Consider the following 16,269-nt stretch of genomic DNA (forward strand, 5'->3'; position numbering starts at 1 on the left):
TTTTCTGGATACAATTATTTTTACTGATGAGGCAACATAATTATAAGAATAATCATTTGTGGGATTCTGAAAATCCACACGCTATGAGGGTACACATTTTCAGCACGAGTTTACATTTGGTGTGGTGTAATATGTGGGTATTTAATAGGTCCTTTTGAATTGCCAACCAATTTAAATCTTTGTTTAGATTTTCTTCAAGAACATTTACACGAATTACTAGAGGATATATCTCTCGCTTTAAGACAAAATATGTGGTTTTTGCACGACGGAGCACCACCACATTATTCTTTACAAGTTCGTCAATACCTCAACGAACAGTTTCCGCATCGATGGATTGGTCGTGGAAATGAGTTTGCTTGGCCACCAAGAGGTCCTGATTTAAATCCTTTGGATTTTTCAATTTGGTCGCAAATGAAGGCATTAGTTTACAAAGAAAAAATTACTTCTCTTCCACAACTGCGACGGAAAATAGAAGAAACCGCGGATGTAATTAAAAATAATAGACAAGGATTATTTGATATTAAGAGATCTTTATAAAAGTGGATCATAAAGTGTATTGAAGTAAATGGTGGGCATTTTGAGCATTTGCTTTGAAGTTTTTTATTTTTGTTTACAAATTTGTTATTGTTACATATTTATGGATTAATAAAAATTTTTTATGAAAAAATTAAAATTTATTGAACTTTTTAAAAGCAAATAACTCGATAACCGATTGAGTTACACGAATCAAAGAACAGTAACTTTTTTTGTAGAATTTAATGCTTTTTAATATTTTTTTTTATTTTAGTTGTAAGTTTAACCCAAAAAAAGTTTACTTTGATTTCATTAATACAAACAAGTGTAACTAGCGCCCTCTATTAGCAATGTCAAATTAGAGTGCAAATTATGATTTGACTTTGAACACCCCGTATCTCGGAAACTAGCAATATTTGCATAAAGCATGATGAGCAGAATCATCATATTTTGAGGTCTAGAATCTACAGTTCAGAGATTGGATATTCTTAATGAATCACCCTGTATATTCCCGATTGGATATCTATGAGGTAACAACGGAAAATGAACACATTGATGATCTAATAGGAATAACTAACACTAATATATCAGGTGGTGGTGAAAATTTAGCTTCAAAAATCAAATGACTTATACTCTTGAGTTATCTTATGTGCAGAAAAATAGTGGACTTATAAAAAGGCTTATTTTTCACGAAATACTTTCATCGATTTTCAATAACTGTTAATTTTGGTAGAAAATAGTTTAAGTAATTAACATTTCCCCCCCCCTATAGTCGGGCCGATAAGGCCCCGTCTCACTACACCCCACTTTAGTAGGTCTAGCCCAATATTCCGTACATGCGGGCCATCCCTAAAGTCGGGCAGAACATTTTCAACATTCAACTGCTGCAGCTGACTAAACTAGGTCCACTCTAATGGATTTTTCACAAACTCAACCTTCAATAGTTTTATAAATCCTCACTAGAAATTGATAATAGTATCACTTTGGTTATAAAATATATTATAGAGCAGGGGTCTCCAAACTACGGCCACATCCGGCCCGCGGAGAGCTAGCATACTTGAAAACTCCTTTTAGAAAACATTTTTTTGTATAGCAAATAGAATTTAGTTTACTGAAATATTCTAATTTTATGTTGAATAATTATTAATATGACATGGTCATGGGCTAACTATTCATATCATTGTTGTAGGCTTATTGTTATTGTTTTTGATAAGTTGGATAAAGAAACACAGAATTGTAATGAGTAAAGACATGTATAATATGCAGAAAATTGTAGTGAGTAAAGACTTATTACTTATAAAGTAATGAATTGTATATAATTATGAATCTTTGTAGAAAATCTATAACGTAAAAATAAAACAAATTTTTTATACTACCAAATTTCATAAACCTACCACGTAGCAATGAAAAGGTTAAACTATAATAATCAAAAGGAATGAAGTTAGTCTGAATATGATCTATGGATTCAATATAGCCAAGATGTTATCTAACTTTTGGTATCTAATATGAAGGTGAAGAAGATATTACAAAATTATTAATAAGTTTTATGAGTAGATTACTTTCAAACGCTGTAGGTTTAATTATGAAGTTTCCCGCCACTAGAGATGTCTTTTTGTAGATTAGTGTTATATATCTCCGTTAAGTCAATTGCTAATATAATATTTCCTCGTAGATTTCATATTTTATTGTACAGTTGTTCGCATTGCAGTATAATTATGGTAAATTGTTTTTAGTTCAAAAAAGTATATAAATAACCTTTGGTGTATTTTTCAGATATGCTGATTGGCTTGGAATCAATTATTCAATGGGCATTTCAGATAGTATCCTGTCAACTTCTTATACCTAGTTAGTTACTGTAGAAGGAAACTATTCACTCATTTCATTTTTGAGAACGAAACTGGGAATTTGAACAGTTTTGTTTCAATTTAATATGTTATTATATGTATATTTATAGCATGTAATATAGTTGAAATTATTTATCACAATAAAAATTTAGTTTATTATACATTTTTATTGCAAGAACCTGTAATGCAAAAATTTCCATAAAACATTTGTTACTCAGTAATAATATGTAATAATGATTTCTATAATAAATACATTTTATAGTCTAAAGAGTGACTTCTATCTTTGAATGTTTATTAATGTGACAATCCCCATATTTATGAAACTAACCATTCCAAATTCAAAATTTTGCTCATCAATTTTGAAGCCGTTTATTGCCAAAAATATTATATCTGGAACTATAAATTGTTGAAATTTTCCCTAAAACCATCACCTCTATATTATGGCGCTTTTTGTTGTTATCTTTTATGTATATTCATATTGAATTTTGGAGTTGTGGCTACCAGTTTGAATGTTGAATACACAAAATAGTATAACATAGACAGAAAAATAGCTTTTCTAAACTACAAGATACGCGTAATCTTTTGTTTGGTCTAATCCGAAGGTAAAGTTTTACCTTCAGTCTCTGAAAACGATAACTTGTTAGTGGTGGTGTAAACAGTATATTCAGCATAAATGTACCATTACTTGTACTTTACAACTTTTATGTATGTCTTTCTCACCTTTTAGTTGGCCCTTGTGCTGTAGGGTAGTGTAAATAAATAAAAATAACTACTTCCTTGGAGAATACCGCGACGAATATTTAATTAAATTGCCGGCGAAGATCTTTTTGCCGATTTCGACATCTCTGTTGGCTCGCATTTGCAAGGAGGGCGCCGTTATCAAAAGCGGTCGCATACCCTTTCTTTCGGTTAATATACGAGGTGCCTATAATATATTTTCTTCTATTAGTATTGTTGAAAAGTTTTTATTTTATTCTTACAGTCAAGATATTTTATACACAATATATCTTTTTAAAAACAAAATTTATCTCAAGTAAAATGCGTGAGAGAGTTAAATGCTGCTATATAATCTGCAAATTCATTTCATATAACTAGTACCTGCATATGTTATACTATGACAAGAAAAGTAATGGAAGAGATGCTGACAGAAATTAGAAACGGATCTCTAGCTTACTTGAAGTTTCAATATAATTTTCTTTGAAAAAAAGAATGCAAAAGAAAATAATAAATAGATGAAAATAGTAAAATAATTATTACTGTCATAAATAAGCCTCTTTCCATTTCAATTAATACATATCGAAACACTCAATCCCCAAACTCCAAATAAACTCCTGTTAAAACTAATTCGAACTCTGTAGGTTTAGATGTAGATTTTGAAACAAAATTTATACCAGAAATAGATTATTCATTATGTTGAATCCACCCAATTCCTGATAATGATCACATAATGATTTTGCCACGTAAGCATTACAGAGTAAATGGTTATAGCAGTTAAGCATTTTTTCTTTATAGCAACTCATTAAATTTTCATTTAATAAACGGCAATTTTAAAATTAAAAAGAAAAATACATACTTCAATACAAAATAAAAAAAGTCAGATTCATAGATTTAATAATAAATTTCATAGTTATAAATTTTCTGTTACCACTTTTTCAAAGGCTTTGATGTCAAGAATGTTTATTCTTCTTAGAAGAATATTGTAGATTTTAACCTATTAGTGACCAACTGCAAGTACAGTTGCATGATAATTCAGAATTTTCTAGAAATAAAAGATTTTCAATTTTTAGAGAAACTTTTAATATTAAAAGAGCGAAGGTAGAAAATGAACAGATGGTTTAGGTATTTAGGTAATTAGGTATATAACATTAACTTATTTAGGTAACTAGGTACAAAAATTATTCTTAAAAAGGTCTTTACAAATGACATTTACCTTAAAAAAAATAGAAAATATTATTATTTTCTTTGATGTTAGATAGTGTCCAGCGGTCCGCGTCTTTCCAAGTTTTTTATTTTATTTAATATAGGTGTCGGGCGAAAGATGAAACCTTTGCGGCCTAGTTCCTAATGTGCAAAAAGTTTTCTTTGTATTCAAGCTATTCCATCTGAGCGAGTATTTAGCAAAGGAGGCCAAATAGTAACTGACCTAAGCAAGGGCGGATCTTGAATTGGGGCCCTGGGCTAATACTGCTTAGGAGCCTTACCTAATTACTCAATTAATTGCCATTTTGACAAAAAACAGTTTTCTGTAGTGATGTAGGTATATATAATGTAATATATGTTAAGTACAGGAAGCAAATAGGAAAACAAAATATTTTATTTATTTATAAAAATATTATTTATTGCAAAATAAATTGACAGGTTATAAATGGTTATGTTATATAAATTATAAAGCAACCTTTCTGCATTTTTGTGCTGCAAATTCTTTTATTTGGTCATCGCACTGTAGGTTCTTTGTTAAATCGTAATTTATCAAACGAACTGATAAATGCTTTAGTCGATAGTTCGACATTGTTGTCCTGTATTTGTTTTCTATATACGACATCCTGGAGAAAGAACGCTCCGCTTCACAGCTAGTGATCGGCATCGTTAAAAAAATCTTTAAGATGGTATAGCAGTTTGGGAAAACATCAACAAGTTTCTTTTCATAAATTAGTGAAAAAATTTCACTGCAAGAGATGTAAGACTCTGTCTTAGACTGCAGTAAGATTTCAACTGAATGCACTCATTCACTAAATGCTCGTCTACGTCATTTGGATAATAATCAATAATATTACATACATTCTTTCCAGATCTATGTGTTCTTGATTTTTGTCTTGCAAATCCATTAAAAATTTAAATTTTTTGCTATAGGTTTCATAGGCTTGGCTTCTATTATTTAAATCCATAATCATCTTATCCAACGCAACGTTAAGCGTGTCTCTTTTAAATTTTTCTGCGCCGTTTACTGAGGCTTTATCTGAAAATTTTGAAGTAATACGTCTCTTATTTATGTCACTGTAGTCTGTTCCCACACTAGTACTTAATTTTTTAGCTTCCTCTTCGTATTCCTTTAGCTTTTGATATGATTGTTGCCTTTTGTTTTTCACGAACTCTCTTAGTGACATAATTAACTTATTGCCTTCACCAATGTCTAAGCCAGGGCTCTGTACTTTTTTTATTAACTACATTAAATCTCTCCAAAATTTCTTCCCAAAAAACAATCAAAATTGCAGTTTATAGTTTCGCCAGTTTATTAAATAAATTTCGTGCCTTTTTTCGGAAATCCACTTTTTCATCGTCATTTTTGCCGAAACTATTGAGAATGTTCATAGTGCCATCATAATAACTTTTCAAAGCTCTGACAGCATCAAAGTGACAAGATCATCTGGTCTGACTTAAACTTTTTAACGTAAATTTTAGTTTTGTTTCACAATTTAACAATTATTTAACCTATGGGTCGAAGCAGAGAAAAAAATGTATATTTTTTGTACTATTCCAAAAAAATTTACAATTTCAGTTGCAACCTTCACGGATTTTTGACCAACTAGGTTAAGGGAATGCCAACTTTAGTAGTGCTTGTACACCATTGTAGATTCCGGCCATATTAGCAGCGTTGTCATTGTCCCCTGCAATTAACCAGTAGTAGTCCATTTGTTTCCAAAAAGGCTTGTAGAATATTAAATAAATATAAGCCAGTATGACTACTAATTTTAATGGAATATACACGTCTTTCATACACTTTTCCCCGAAAACAGTATCGTAATACAATAACAAGCTGGTCATCGTGAGATAGATCTGGGGTTGAATCCATCATAATTGAATAATACTTTTTGTCGTCGTTATTTATTTCAGTTATAATTTGTTTAATTATCTGTTTACCCATAATCTCAATTATTTCCTCATATACTGTTTTTGATAAATATGATATTACAGGGTTTGGTCGCAGCTCTCGTTGTTCAATATGTTCACGTATGTATGGGTCGCATTAAATTATATATTACATTATATTTATATATATATATATATATATATATATATATATAAATATTATATAAATAAAATTACCAATTACTGAAGCTGCTTGTCTAAAACAGACTTATTTTCTTTTCGTGTTAACCACACTAACATTGAATTATGTTCATTAGAATTTTCGTGACTTTCTAAACAAAATCCTATGTGTTTCCAATCAGAAAATCCGGTTGTGTATTGAGAAGGAGTTTTAGAAAAAATTTTGCAAGTCAAACAAAAAACAGTACTAACCCTTTTTGAATAACATAACCACAATCTTTCCAGTAATTGGCCATTTTTCATTTTTTTAGTGAAATATCTATTTGAAAAAGATCTGTTTTGTTCTTTATATTTCTTCATTGAAGCTGAATATATATTCTTCGGATCTTTATTTTGAAAGTCAGTCATTTCATGTGAAAGGACGAAATTAATAAAATCATTATTTAGCAAATCTGGCCACAAGCCCACATCATTATATTTCTCAAACTCAAACTTAATATTTTCTAAATTTCTTTCCACCTCGGTATCGGTATTACCTTCCTTTAGCTGAACACCAATTTCGTTTTCAGAGGAACCAGAGTTTTTGTGCATTTATTTCTTTCTTTTTCTCGACCAAACTGTAATTGTCTTTTTTCAGCTCCACTTTTATATTTTCTAGCAGACATATTCTAAACTAAGATATTTTTCTGAAAATAAACAAAGAACTGGATACAACTTTTAATTTTAATACCTACTTGGTAATGAATGTAGCAATTCACAAATTATCATTAAATATCGAACGAGTTCGATTCATTTAGTTTTGAAAACTGAAATAAAAATAAAAAAGTCATGTTTTATAATTCTTTTTACTTACCTACTGCCTATTAAAAGCAGGAAGTCTAGTTATGCTGAATACTTTCAATTTTAGTATATTAAAGAAAGGTCCGGTCCTTATAACTTTTGAGTTATCACACATTTCTAACAATAACAAAGTCAATTCGTTAATATAGTCGATGATAGCAGGAGTGCGGAAAAATAACAAAATTGCGTCTGGCGACAAGTGGAGGGAAGTCCCCGGTAATAGACAATATACGAAATACACCGACCGAAAAGAAGCGACAGGGAATTCCCCGTTCCGTTTGATGGATGCGCACACGGGTTGATTAATCGTAGTGTTGCCAGCCATAGGATCGGATTTTTTTAAATTCTAAATAATTTTTATTATTGACAATATCGTCTATTGCTTTCAGTTCGGTTGGGGGCCCTCTGTATTCCCGGGGCCCTGGGCTGCAGCCCAAAAAGCCTTTAAGTAGATCCGCCTCTGGACCTAAGAGCGTCACTAACTGGAGATCATATTGACCAGCTTCTTTTTTAACTATGAATAAGACGTTTGTTAACATTCCTAAAAATTTATGATAAACATCTTTCAAGATAATTTTTTGTTTTGCTTTTAGTTGCAAGCCTAAATCTAAGACTAAAGAGTTTATTTTGAAACAAGTCTATTAAGAGCTAGTGACAAATTATCACTTTTAATTAATAATATACAAAAGAGATTGTTGTGTAAGGTGGAGCTTGTGGACAACATCCTGTGAGAATTTGGTTTTATAAAATACAATGTTTCTTGCCTATTTTCATTCTCAAAAGTGCATAATGGTTTTGGTACAGTTTAATTGAATTAAAAAGAGAGTTTTTAAGTGGCTTCATTACAAAGTAAAAGACTGAAATAGTTATTTGTATGCTTAGGCCGCGAAATACCTTTTTAACGCACCGAAAGAACAGTTCTCGCCGAGACCAGTTGCGGCCGAGACAAGATAATCTTGAGGTCGTTAAAAAGTTTCGCGGCTATGGCATACACACAATTTTTCGTACAATCGTTAAAATAATCAAATAATATAATAATCAATTTAAGGATTAAAAAATTTATTTTCTAAATAGTTATATCAACATAATTATTCAGTTCATTATTTGGTTTGTTTTTATTGGGAATAAAACCATAATGTCTTCTGTATGTTCCTAGTGGTATACTCGCTCTTTATCTTGTTTTTTGTAGGAATCAAAGCACAATCGTTCTTTTGAAGCTTTATTTCCGATTCTCGAATAATCGAAAATTGATTATTATCGATTAATCGATTATTTCCGATTGATCGATTGTTTGGGTTGATCGATTATCTTCGATGAATCGATTATTTTATATAATCGATTATCAATTATATTTTTTGATAATTGCCCAGCCGTAGTTATAATGCCCTAAAATTGCGAATCAGTATTCCAAAAAGAGCCTAGGTTCAAATAACTTTTCTATACGGGAGGAATCGATTTGATCGACCAATTCATACCAATGTGCTTTGTACATAACTTTAGAATTATGTCATTTAGGCTGAAATAGACGGAGGAACTTTTTTCGAGTCGGCAGTCGAAATAGAAACGCGGCAATTGATCAAACGGGGCGACATCTCGTCAAGGAGACGGTCGTTCCAAGCAGTGGCGCGACTCGAGGTCTCAGACAACGAACAGTGTAGTGCTCAATCAAAAAGCAGTGGACCTAGATGATGAGTATGTAACGTTACTCTGGTTGTATTACCGCAAAAGGAAGAAAAAGAAAAAGAGACGTCTCTGGATTCATCCAATTCTTTCTCACCGTAAAGATACAGGATTTTTCACAGTATTGTGGCCACAAGTGAAACAGGATGAAGAAAAGTTCTTTAATTTCATAAGGATATCCCAAGCTTCTTTTTATGAACTTTTCACTGTTATAGAACGGGAGTTAAAAAGAAAATACTGTTATGAGGGATTGCATTTCCCCAGAAGAGAGGTTTGTTATAGCTATAAAGTGTGATTCATTATTTTATATTTTAATAGCTATTTATAAAATAAAAATTATGAACTTTATTATAAACATTTAAGTACTATTTATTTATTATAAATAAAATATATAAGATAAAGGAAATTAAAAAGGCTCTTGTTTGATGTGGAACATATGAAGTAGGTGGAGGTGCATATTTCAAAAGAATGTTCATGATTTCCATCCTCACTGCCAATTTAATCATCTTCACTGATCGCTGATCAGTTTTGTTTCCATTTTTTCCAAAATATGTTTTCTTTGATGGGGTAGATGGTACAAGTTCTTTTAAATTATCAGTCTCTTTCGTTTCACTTTCTGTATTCCTTGCATCAAGAGAACTGGTCGTAGACTTGTACTTGAATATTTTACTTAGAAAACTCATCTGCATAGCATATAGATTCGTAATTTCATTAAAGATTATTTATAGATTCCAGACTATTTTGAAAAAAGTTTTGGGCATTAATGGGTTGATATAAACGTCGTGGTATTATTTAGAAGCCTTTCTTGCAGGTTTTATATTGTGTTCTGTTACTTGTAGATGGGTTATGTTGTTATTAAATTCTAGCGGTTCTATCGTGTGTACGTATTGCTTGTAGGGAATGTTCGCATAACAGTCATTAAGGGATGCGATACGTCAACGATGTGTTATTTCTCTGGTACTGGCCTGAATGTTGGTAATTCCAACAAAAGCAAAACATCCTGAATATAGCTGTAAGCCAGAACTTTCTTTTACAGTTAACTTTTTGTTCCTTATAGTCCAAAACACCAGGTTGGCGATCGACACTGAATATTTTCTTTGAATTTTTGCACACTATAAACGTTGACTACCGCACTTTTGCAATTTCCAGGAAATGAGCCTCTGTATTTTTGCAAATAGCGGGTAATATTTTGTGAAAATAATAAAATGTGATGAAATCCAGTTTCATGATCATAAATTGGTTTGTAAGTGAAATAAATACTACTTCGATTAGACGTACTATAAGAACGAAAACAAGATCTTAAATTGTTTGATGTACTTCGAGATCGATTATTTCCAAATACTGTCAAATTTCAGAATATTTTATTCGCACCGGTAAACATTTTTTGTTCGATTTTCTAATCAATCAACGGTAATCTAAGTAATCAAATTTTGGGATTAAGAATAATTGATAGAAGAAAGTCCTCTTCTGAACCAATCTAATTGTCGTTGCTAGTAAAATATTACAATCAAACTTATACAATTTTACTGATCCTGATACACAAATAGTTAAGAGAATGTTATGCCATTGTATAAAGAATAGGATAGTAGGTTAACCTTATGAGGATATCATTTGACGAGGTGGACGCCACCAATAGATGGCAGTAGAGAGTTGGCGTCCACAGCACGTCTTTTCTTACTGAACGTCGTAGCTTGAATTACGTGTTTTCTTAGCTTTGGTTGCCGAATTACCGCAATAACAGATGGCGCCAAAATATTTAAAATATTATATTCAACCCTTAAGCTGTGTTGTAGTTTCTTATTTTGGGTGCCTATAGCAAAGTTGCAATTTGAGTTCATTATTGTATTGTGTTCGTTGTGTTATTGATGAGTTTCGTTAGTTGTGCATTTGGATTATTTTTTTATTTGAGAATCTTTGAACTTAGATATATATTTAATTTTTAAGGTAAGTGGATATTATTACAATTAATATACATCACTACTCTCTTAGTTAATATATTCAAATTATAAGAGACGCTAGATGTATAAATGCTACAGCTTACAATTTGGAAAAAAAACTGTATATTTAGCGAACTACTTACTAAAATGTATTTATATAACAAATAATCACTTCTTCTTTTCAATTTTTTAGAAATGGCTGGAAATAAGGTGTTTATTTTAAGTGTGGACTAAGTAAGAGATCAGATCCTACAATTAAAATGTACTGATTTCCTGTGAATGACCCTACCAGATGTCAAAAATGGATCATACACTCGGGTGAGTTATTCTTAAGACAATTATTTTTCATTAAGGAATAAAAAATAGTGAATATGAATAAATGACTGTTTACAAATGTTCAATACTAAACATAAGTAGGTATTCAATTATCGTTAAATAAAAGATAATTCGTCCAATAGTTTTTTCTGATAATGAGTTTATTTATATTATGGTCGCATTGCATATTATACGAGTAAAATGATCAACGACAAATTCCAAATTCATTTAATCTTATAAACTTATCAAAAGTACTTGAATCATTTAAGTAAGTCTTTATAGTAAAGACAAACAAAATAGAATAAAACACCTTTTTCTAAATATTTCAAACTTATACATAAAAACAAAAACGAACACAAAGGACTGAACAATATTTCACAAAAATTGAAATAGTATTTTTTGTTATTTTTTTATGTTTATGAACTAATCACATAATAATAAGGTAGTGTGTCTGTGTGTTTAAATTTGGAAATTATCCTGTCAATGAGGCAAAAATTTCACCTGTTCAAATGTATACCTGTTTTTTTTATCACATATTATAATATGGTTATAATACTATATTCTATGCCATAACAGATTGACAAAATAGTAACAATTAGGAAGAAAATTATAATTTTCTCCATTCTTAAGTTATACATGAAAATTATACTATTGTTTTATCCAGCATAGAATCTTTGAATGAAATAATATCAAATACTAGTTTTATTTGAATACAAATTTACTATAGACATGTACTAACAAAGCTTCGATACGACGTTTCGCCCTTCACTAGGCAAATATATAGGTTTTTAATGAGGATACGCTTATTTATTATAATTAATAGTCAATTTAAGCGATATAGCACACTTTTATCAAACTAACATCACTAATGATTATTCTTAAATACGTTTCTGTCGTAGATACTCGTTTTGATTTTATCAAAAAATGTACTGAGAGCTTTACTTTAAATATTACCTGGTGTTTTTGATATAAAAAAGATCTTTTTTAACCAATATAATGTCCCTCCATAACATAATCACCATTTTTGTCCATTGTTCATTTTTGTCCTCATATCTATTAAGGGTAAGAATATAGTAATGCTATATACCATCTTACAATTGTTGAATACTTTCAATAAAAATGAATTTTAGTTTCAATTTTATTATATATATTGCAAAAAACACATTTAAAAAGAGATAATTTTATTTGCTAGTAAGTATGCGCTTTTATGACCATACATACTTGTTCAGATAAGTAGACCTTTTGCCCGCTTTTATTGTACCATTAAACAAACAGATGGTTTTGTAAGCATTTATGGTCTCATTGTAAAATATAATTTCTAAAAGTTGAAGGTAGTAACAAGCTCCTCAAGTACATTTTTCCAGTCGCATATTATAAATGAATTTATCATTCCAACAAATATTGATGTTAGTTATTTATTTCACGATTTACCTATCCATAACTTCCTACAGTGATAATAGAAACAGCCTATTTAAAACTATAGAACAAATTAATTATTTTTAAAAAATCTTTCGTATAAAAAATCTTGGAGAATATACTTTTTAATGGTATATATTTTTATTTTGCACTTTAATGGGTTATGATTTCAAAAATATGTGACTCATGCTTAATTTATCTATAACAGATTTGTGAATAAAATCATTTTGTTAAATTAGTACCAGTAGTAATATAAATATATTTAAGTCAACAATGAGCTCAGTTCTAACATTTCTATATTATTTTTATTTATTGGTCTTATCCAAATTTTCGCATTGATTCGTTACTTTCAATACAAAGCCAATGATTATAATATTTATATTAAAATCAGATTATTTAATTATCTTTAGTACGTATATACCTATTTGTATATTTTTTATTTCTGGTTTTGTTACAATTCTTTTGAATGGTCTTTTTTGTTTGATTTTAAAATCCCATATTAAAGATAAATATGAGAGTGTTTTTACCGTTGTTGTGAGCATACCAAGAAATTTCAATGATGTGTAGTTAGTTGTTTTTGAGAATGATAGACAGGTATGGAATTATCTTAACACAATTCGGGAAAATTCTGTCATTCCCGGAGGATATAAGATATAATTAGGGAAATTCCAAATAAGGGTACTGCTAGTCGTTATTCCATTTATGCCCGTTATTGAAAAGAAATAAATTCAAGTTTTTGAACATAAAAAATACTTTACCATAACCATTACAATATACTACGAGAAGAATGTATCCTGATGTTCGACGAAATGTCTATTAAGAGGAATCTTCAGTACAACATGAAAAGAGATTTCATTGAGGGTTTCGAAGATCTGGGCGAGTTTGGAAGAAAGCCCAATTACCAAGGCATTGGAAAAACTTAGTGAGACAAAACTAGACACTATAGGCATAGTATGCGATTTATCAACTACCAATTAAAAACTCATAAAGCATTTGAGGGTTAACAAAAACCAACCTTATGTTTTTCATAATGAGAAAAAATATTATGCTTTTTTTGATGCTCCCCATATGTTGAAATGCGTTAGAAACAATTGTTTGGACATTAGTTTCATATTTAATGGGCAGTTCATATGTTTATCTGACATTCGAAAAGTTTATAATCTTGATAAAAGGAGCAAAACAGGAAAGGCCTTATTGAAACTGACTGATAAGCACATCAACCCGAATTCTTTCGAAAAAATAAAGGTTAAATTAGCTGCCCAATTGTTGAGTCAGTGTTTATTCTGCCATAATGACATCTTTGGAAACTGGTGAACTTATTTCAAAAACAGCTAAAAACACGGCTAATTTTGTTCTAATCGTGAACAATTTATTTGATGACCTGAATAGTACACGTTTACATTCAACAAAACCCCGTAATCGTGTTCTGAGCGATACGAATCCAGAAGTGCTAGCAGCTTTAAGCTCAGCATGATTTATTGGAAAATCTATACAAAGTTGGAAAAAAGGGAAATTTGACCAGACCTGATAGTTTCGATGGTTTTCTTCTCACCATTAACTCCGTTAAACAATTTGCAAGTGACCAAAAAAATGAAGGTTTCAATTATTTATTCACAGGCAGACTAACCCAACAGTGAAAGCATTTCGGACTGCATTTAAAATAAATATTGTCGCCAATTTAATGAGGCCACCTAGAAGTACTAATGCAGGTAGTCAACTGTGGTCTGTGGTCAAAATTAAGAGCTACTTTGTATATATTTTTTTGATAACACATAGTCCAAATGGGTCGGGTTCTGGTTATACAAAAACCAGAAACCAATAATATTAGAATGTGAATAATGTTCCGAAGCAACACTATCATACTTTTTAACAAACATTTTGAGAAAAAGTTATAAAATTACAATAAATTTACTCAATTTGTTGGCCATTCGAATTTCCCACTAACAATGTTGTAGATGTAAATACACAAGGAATATATACAGAACCGTACTATTTGTAGTTTCTGATAATTTTTTCAAACGCTCAGTCTATAATTATTATAATTTTATATCAATAATTTTATAAAAAGTTTAGTTATTATTGTTACTTTATTTAATATTTCTGTTCGATATTTTCTAATAAATTCATTTACTAAAACTTTAAGTGTTTTATTTAGTTTGCCTCAAATGATTTCAACATTGTCACTGTTCTACTATCCTATTCTTTGTACAATGGTTATGCTAAATACAGGAACCAAAGGTGAAGGGGAACAGCAAGACATAAGGCGACAGCATCAGGTAAAAGAAAATAGAGACAGTTTTGAATATATGTTAAATTGCTTATCAACCCATTTTCAACAGAAATCCGATTGAACACATTGTTTTTAAATGAAATGAAATGTTTTATTCTATAATTTGTCGAACAAAATTTAGGTGCAATTTGGAGGCCCTTGAAAACTTCTAATTTGTGCCGCCAGCGTGTAAGACTACTACCAGGGTCAAATGAGATAATAGATGGTGATTAATCACTAGACTAAATTTTAGTAGAGTAATTAGTTTGTGCTTTGCACAATGCCTTAGATGCATGTATTCTATCAGCACAAATTTCTTGTGTGGGTAATTGACTATTATTCACGATATTTATTTGTATATGTTTTGAAAAGTTTACAGTTTTAGAAATACAGTTAGCATTTAATATTGAAACAGAAATTCTTCATTATTTATGTCAACCTAGGCATTTGGTAATTTGACTTTTCTATTTCCTGAGATATCAGTATATCATTAGTATTGACCAAATCGCATTTTAGTTTAAATATTTGTTCGGTTCTATATTCATTGGAATTGTATTTTCAAGTTTGTTTTCAATTGAAAGATTTGTAATTTCGTTGTTTAATTTTTAAATCAATTATGCGATTATAGTGTTCAATAAAACCTGAGCCCAATAATCCATCAAAAACAAAATTACAAATACTGTATGAACCATTGTCTTTAAATGGAGTAATTATTAATTCGTTAACATGGTTTGATTTGTTGTATCTTGATTAATGCCATTTTCAGGTGATTTCTATAACTTTAGAATGTTTAAGGTTTGAAAATGACATTGACCTGTAACAATTAAACTTTGAAAAGTGTTAGTTGCCTAAGTTTGTTTGATTAGCCGTTTATTTAGATTTTTTTTAATCTCTTCAAAGCAGTCTATTTTGGACGATTCAAACTCATGGTTAGCATCTGTGCAGTGAGATCTGGGATCGACAAATTTAGAGTTTGGTTGTTTATTCTGAGGGCTTGGATTTCAATGGGTTCTAAAACTGCTTAATCTGATATATCAAAGGTGTCATACTCATTTGTATTGCAAATGAAAATTGGCATTAATTTCTAGGTAATATTTTTGATAATCAAGTGCATTATTAAAGTATTGATCTGGATTATCATAATAATTCCTGTTTAATAGTCATAGTGTTGGCTGAAAGACAATTTTTATTTTACTGGAGATTTTAAAATTTTCTTTGACGTGTCCAACACTCCTTTATGGTATGTCCTTTTATTTTAAAAAAATTACATTGTTTAGGTGAATTCTTTGACTATAATTACCTTGAAGTTTGTGGGATTCATATAAGTTCTATTTTGATTCCTGAAATAATCAAAATACGAAAAGTTTTTCTATATTTTGTTCTTGAGATATGTGAGTCATTTCTAAGAAAAGCCTATTTTTATGATTTCAAAGTACATCTGTCAGGATTTTATATATTTTTAATGTAG

The 16,269-nt window shown here is 30.2% G+C and overlaps 1 protein-coding gene across 5 annotated transcripts in view; it reads left to right on the forward strand.

Annotated features, from left to right (window-relative positions):
* LOC130895197 (protein cereblon) overlaps nucleotides 1-2,514 on the forward strand; it is a 47,100-nt gene extending 44,586 nt beyond the window's left edge. The window contains exons 10-13 of one of the 5 annotated variants that reach the window (XR_009059446.1): nucleotides 1,703-1,788; nucleotides 1,849-2,024; nucleotides 2,186-2,231; nucleotides 2,287-2,514. The gene's annotated coding sequence lies outside the window, so the exon portion shown is untranslated. Of the gene's footprint in view, nucleotides 1-1,702 lie in introns of all 5 variants that reach the window. The other 4 variants (XR_009059445.1, XR_009059444.1, XM_057802382.1 and 1 more) reach the window with 4 other exon arrangements.
* Nucleotides 2,515-16,269: the final 13,755 nt, after the last annotated feature.

The sequence above is a fragment of the Diorhabda carinulata genome, chromosome 6 (assembly GCF_026250575.1).
Source record: "Diorhabda carinulata isolate Delta chromosome 6, icDioCari1.1, whole genome shotgun sequence".
NCBI lineage: Eukaryota > Metazoa > Arthropoda > Insecta > Coleoptera > Chrysomelidae > Diorhabda > Diorhabda carinulata.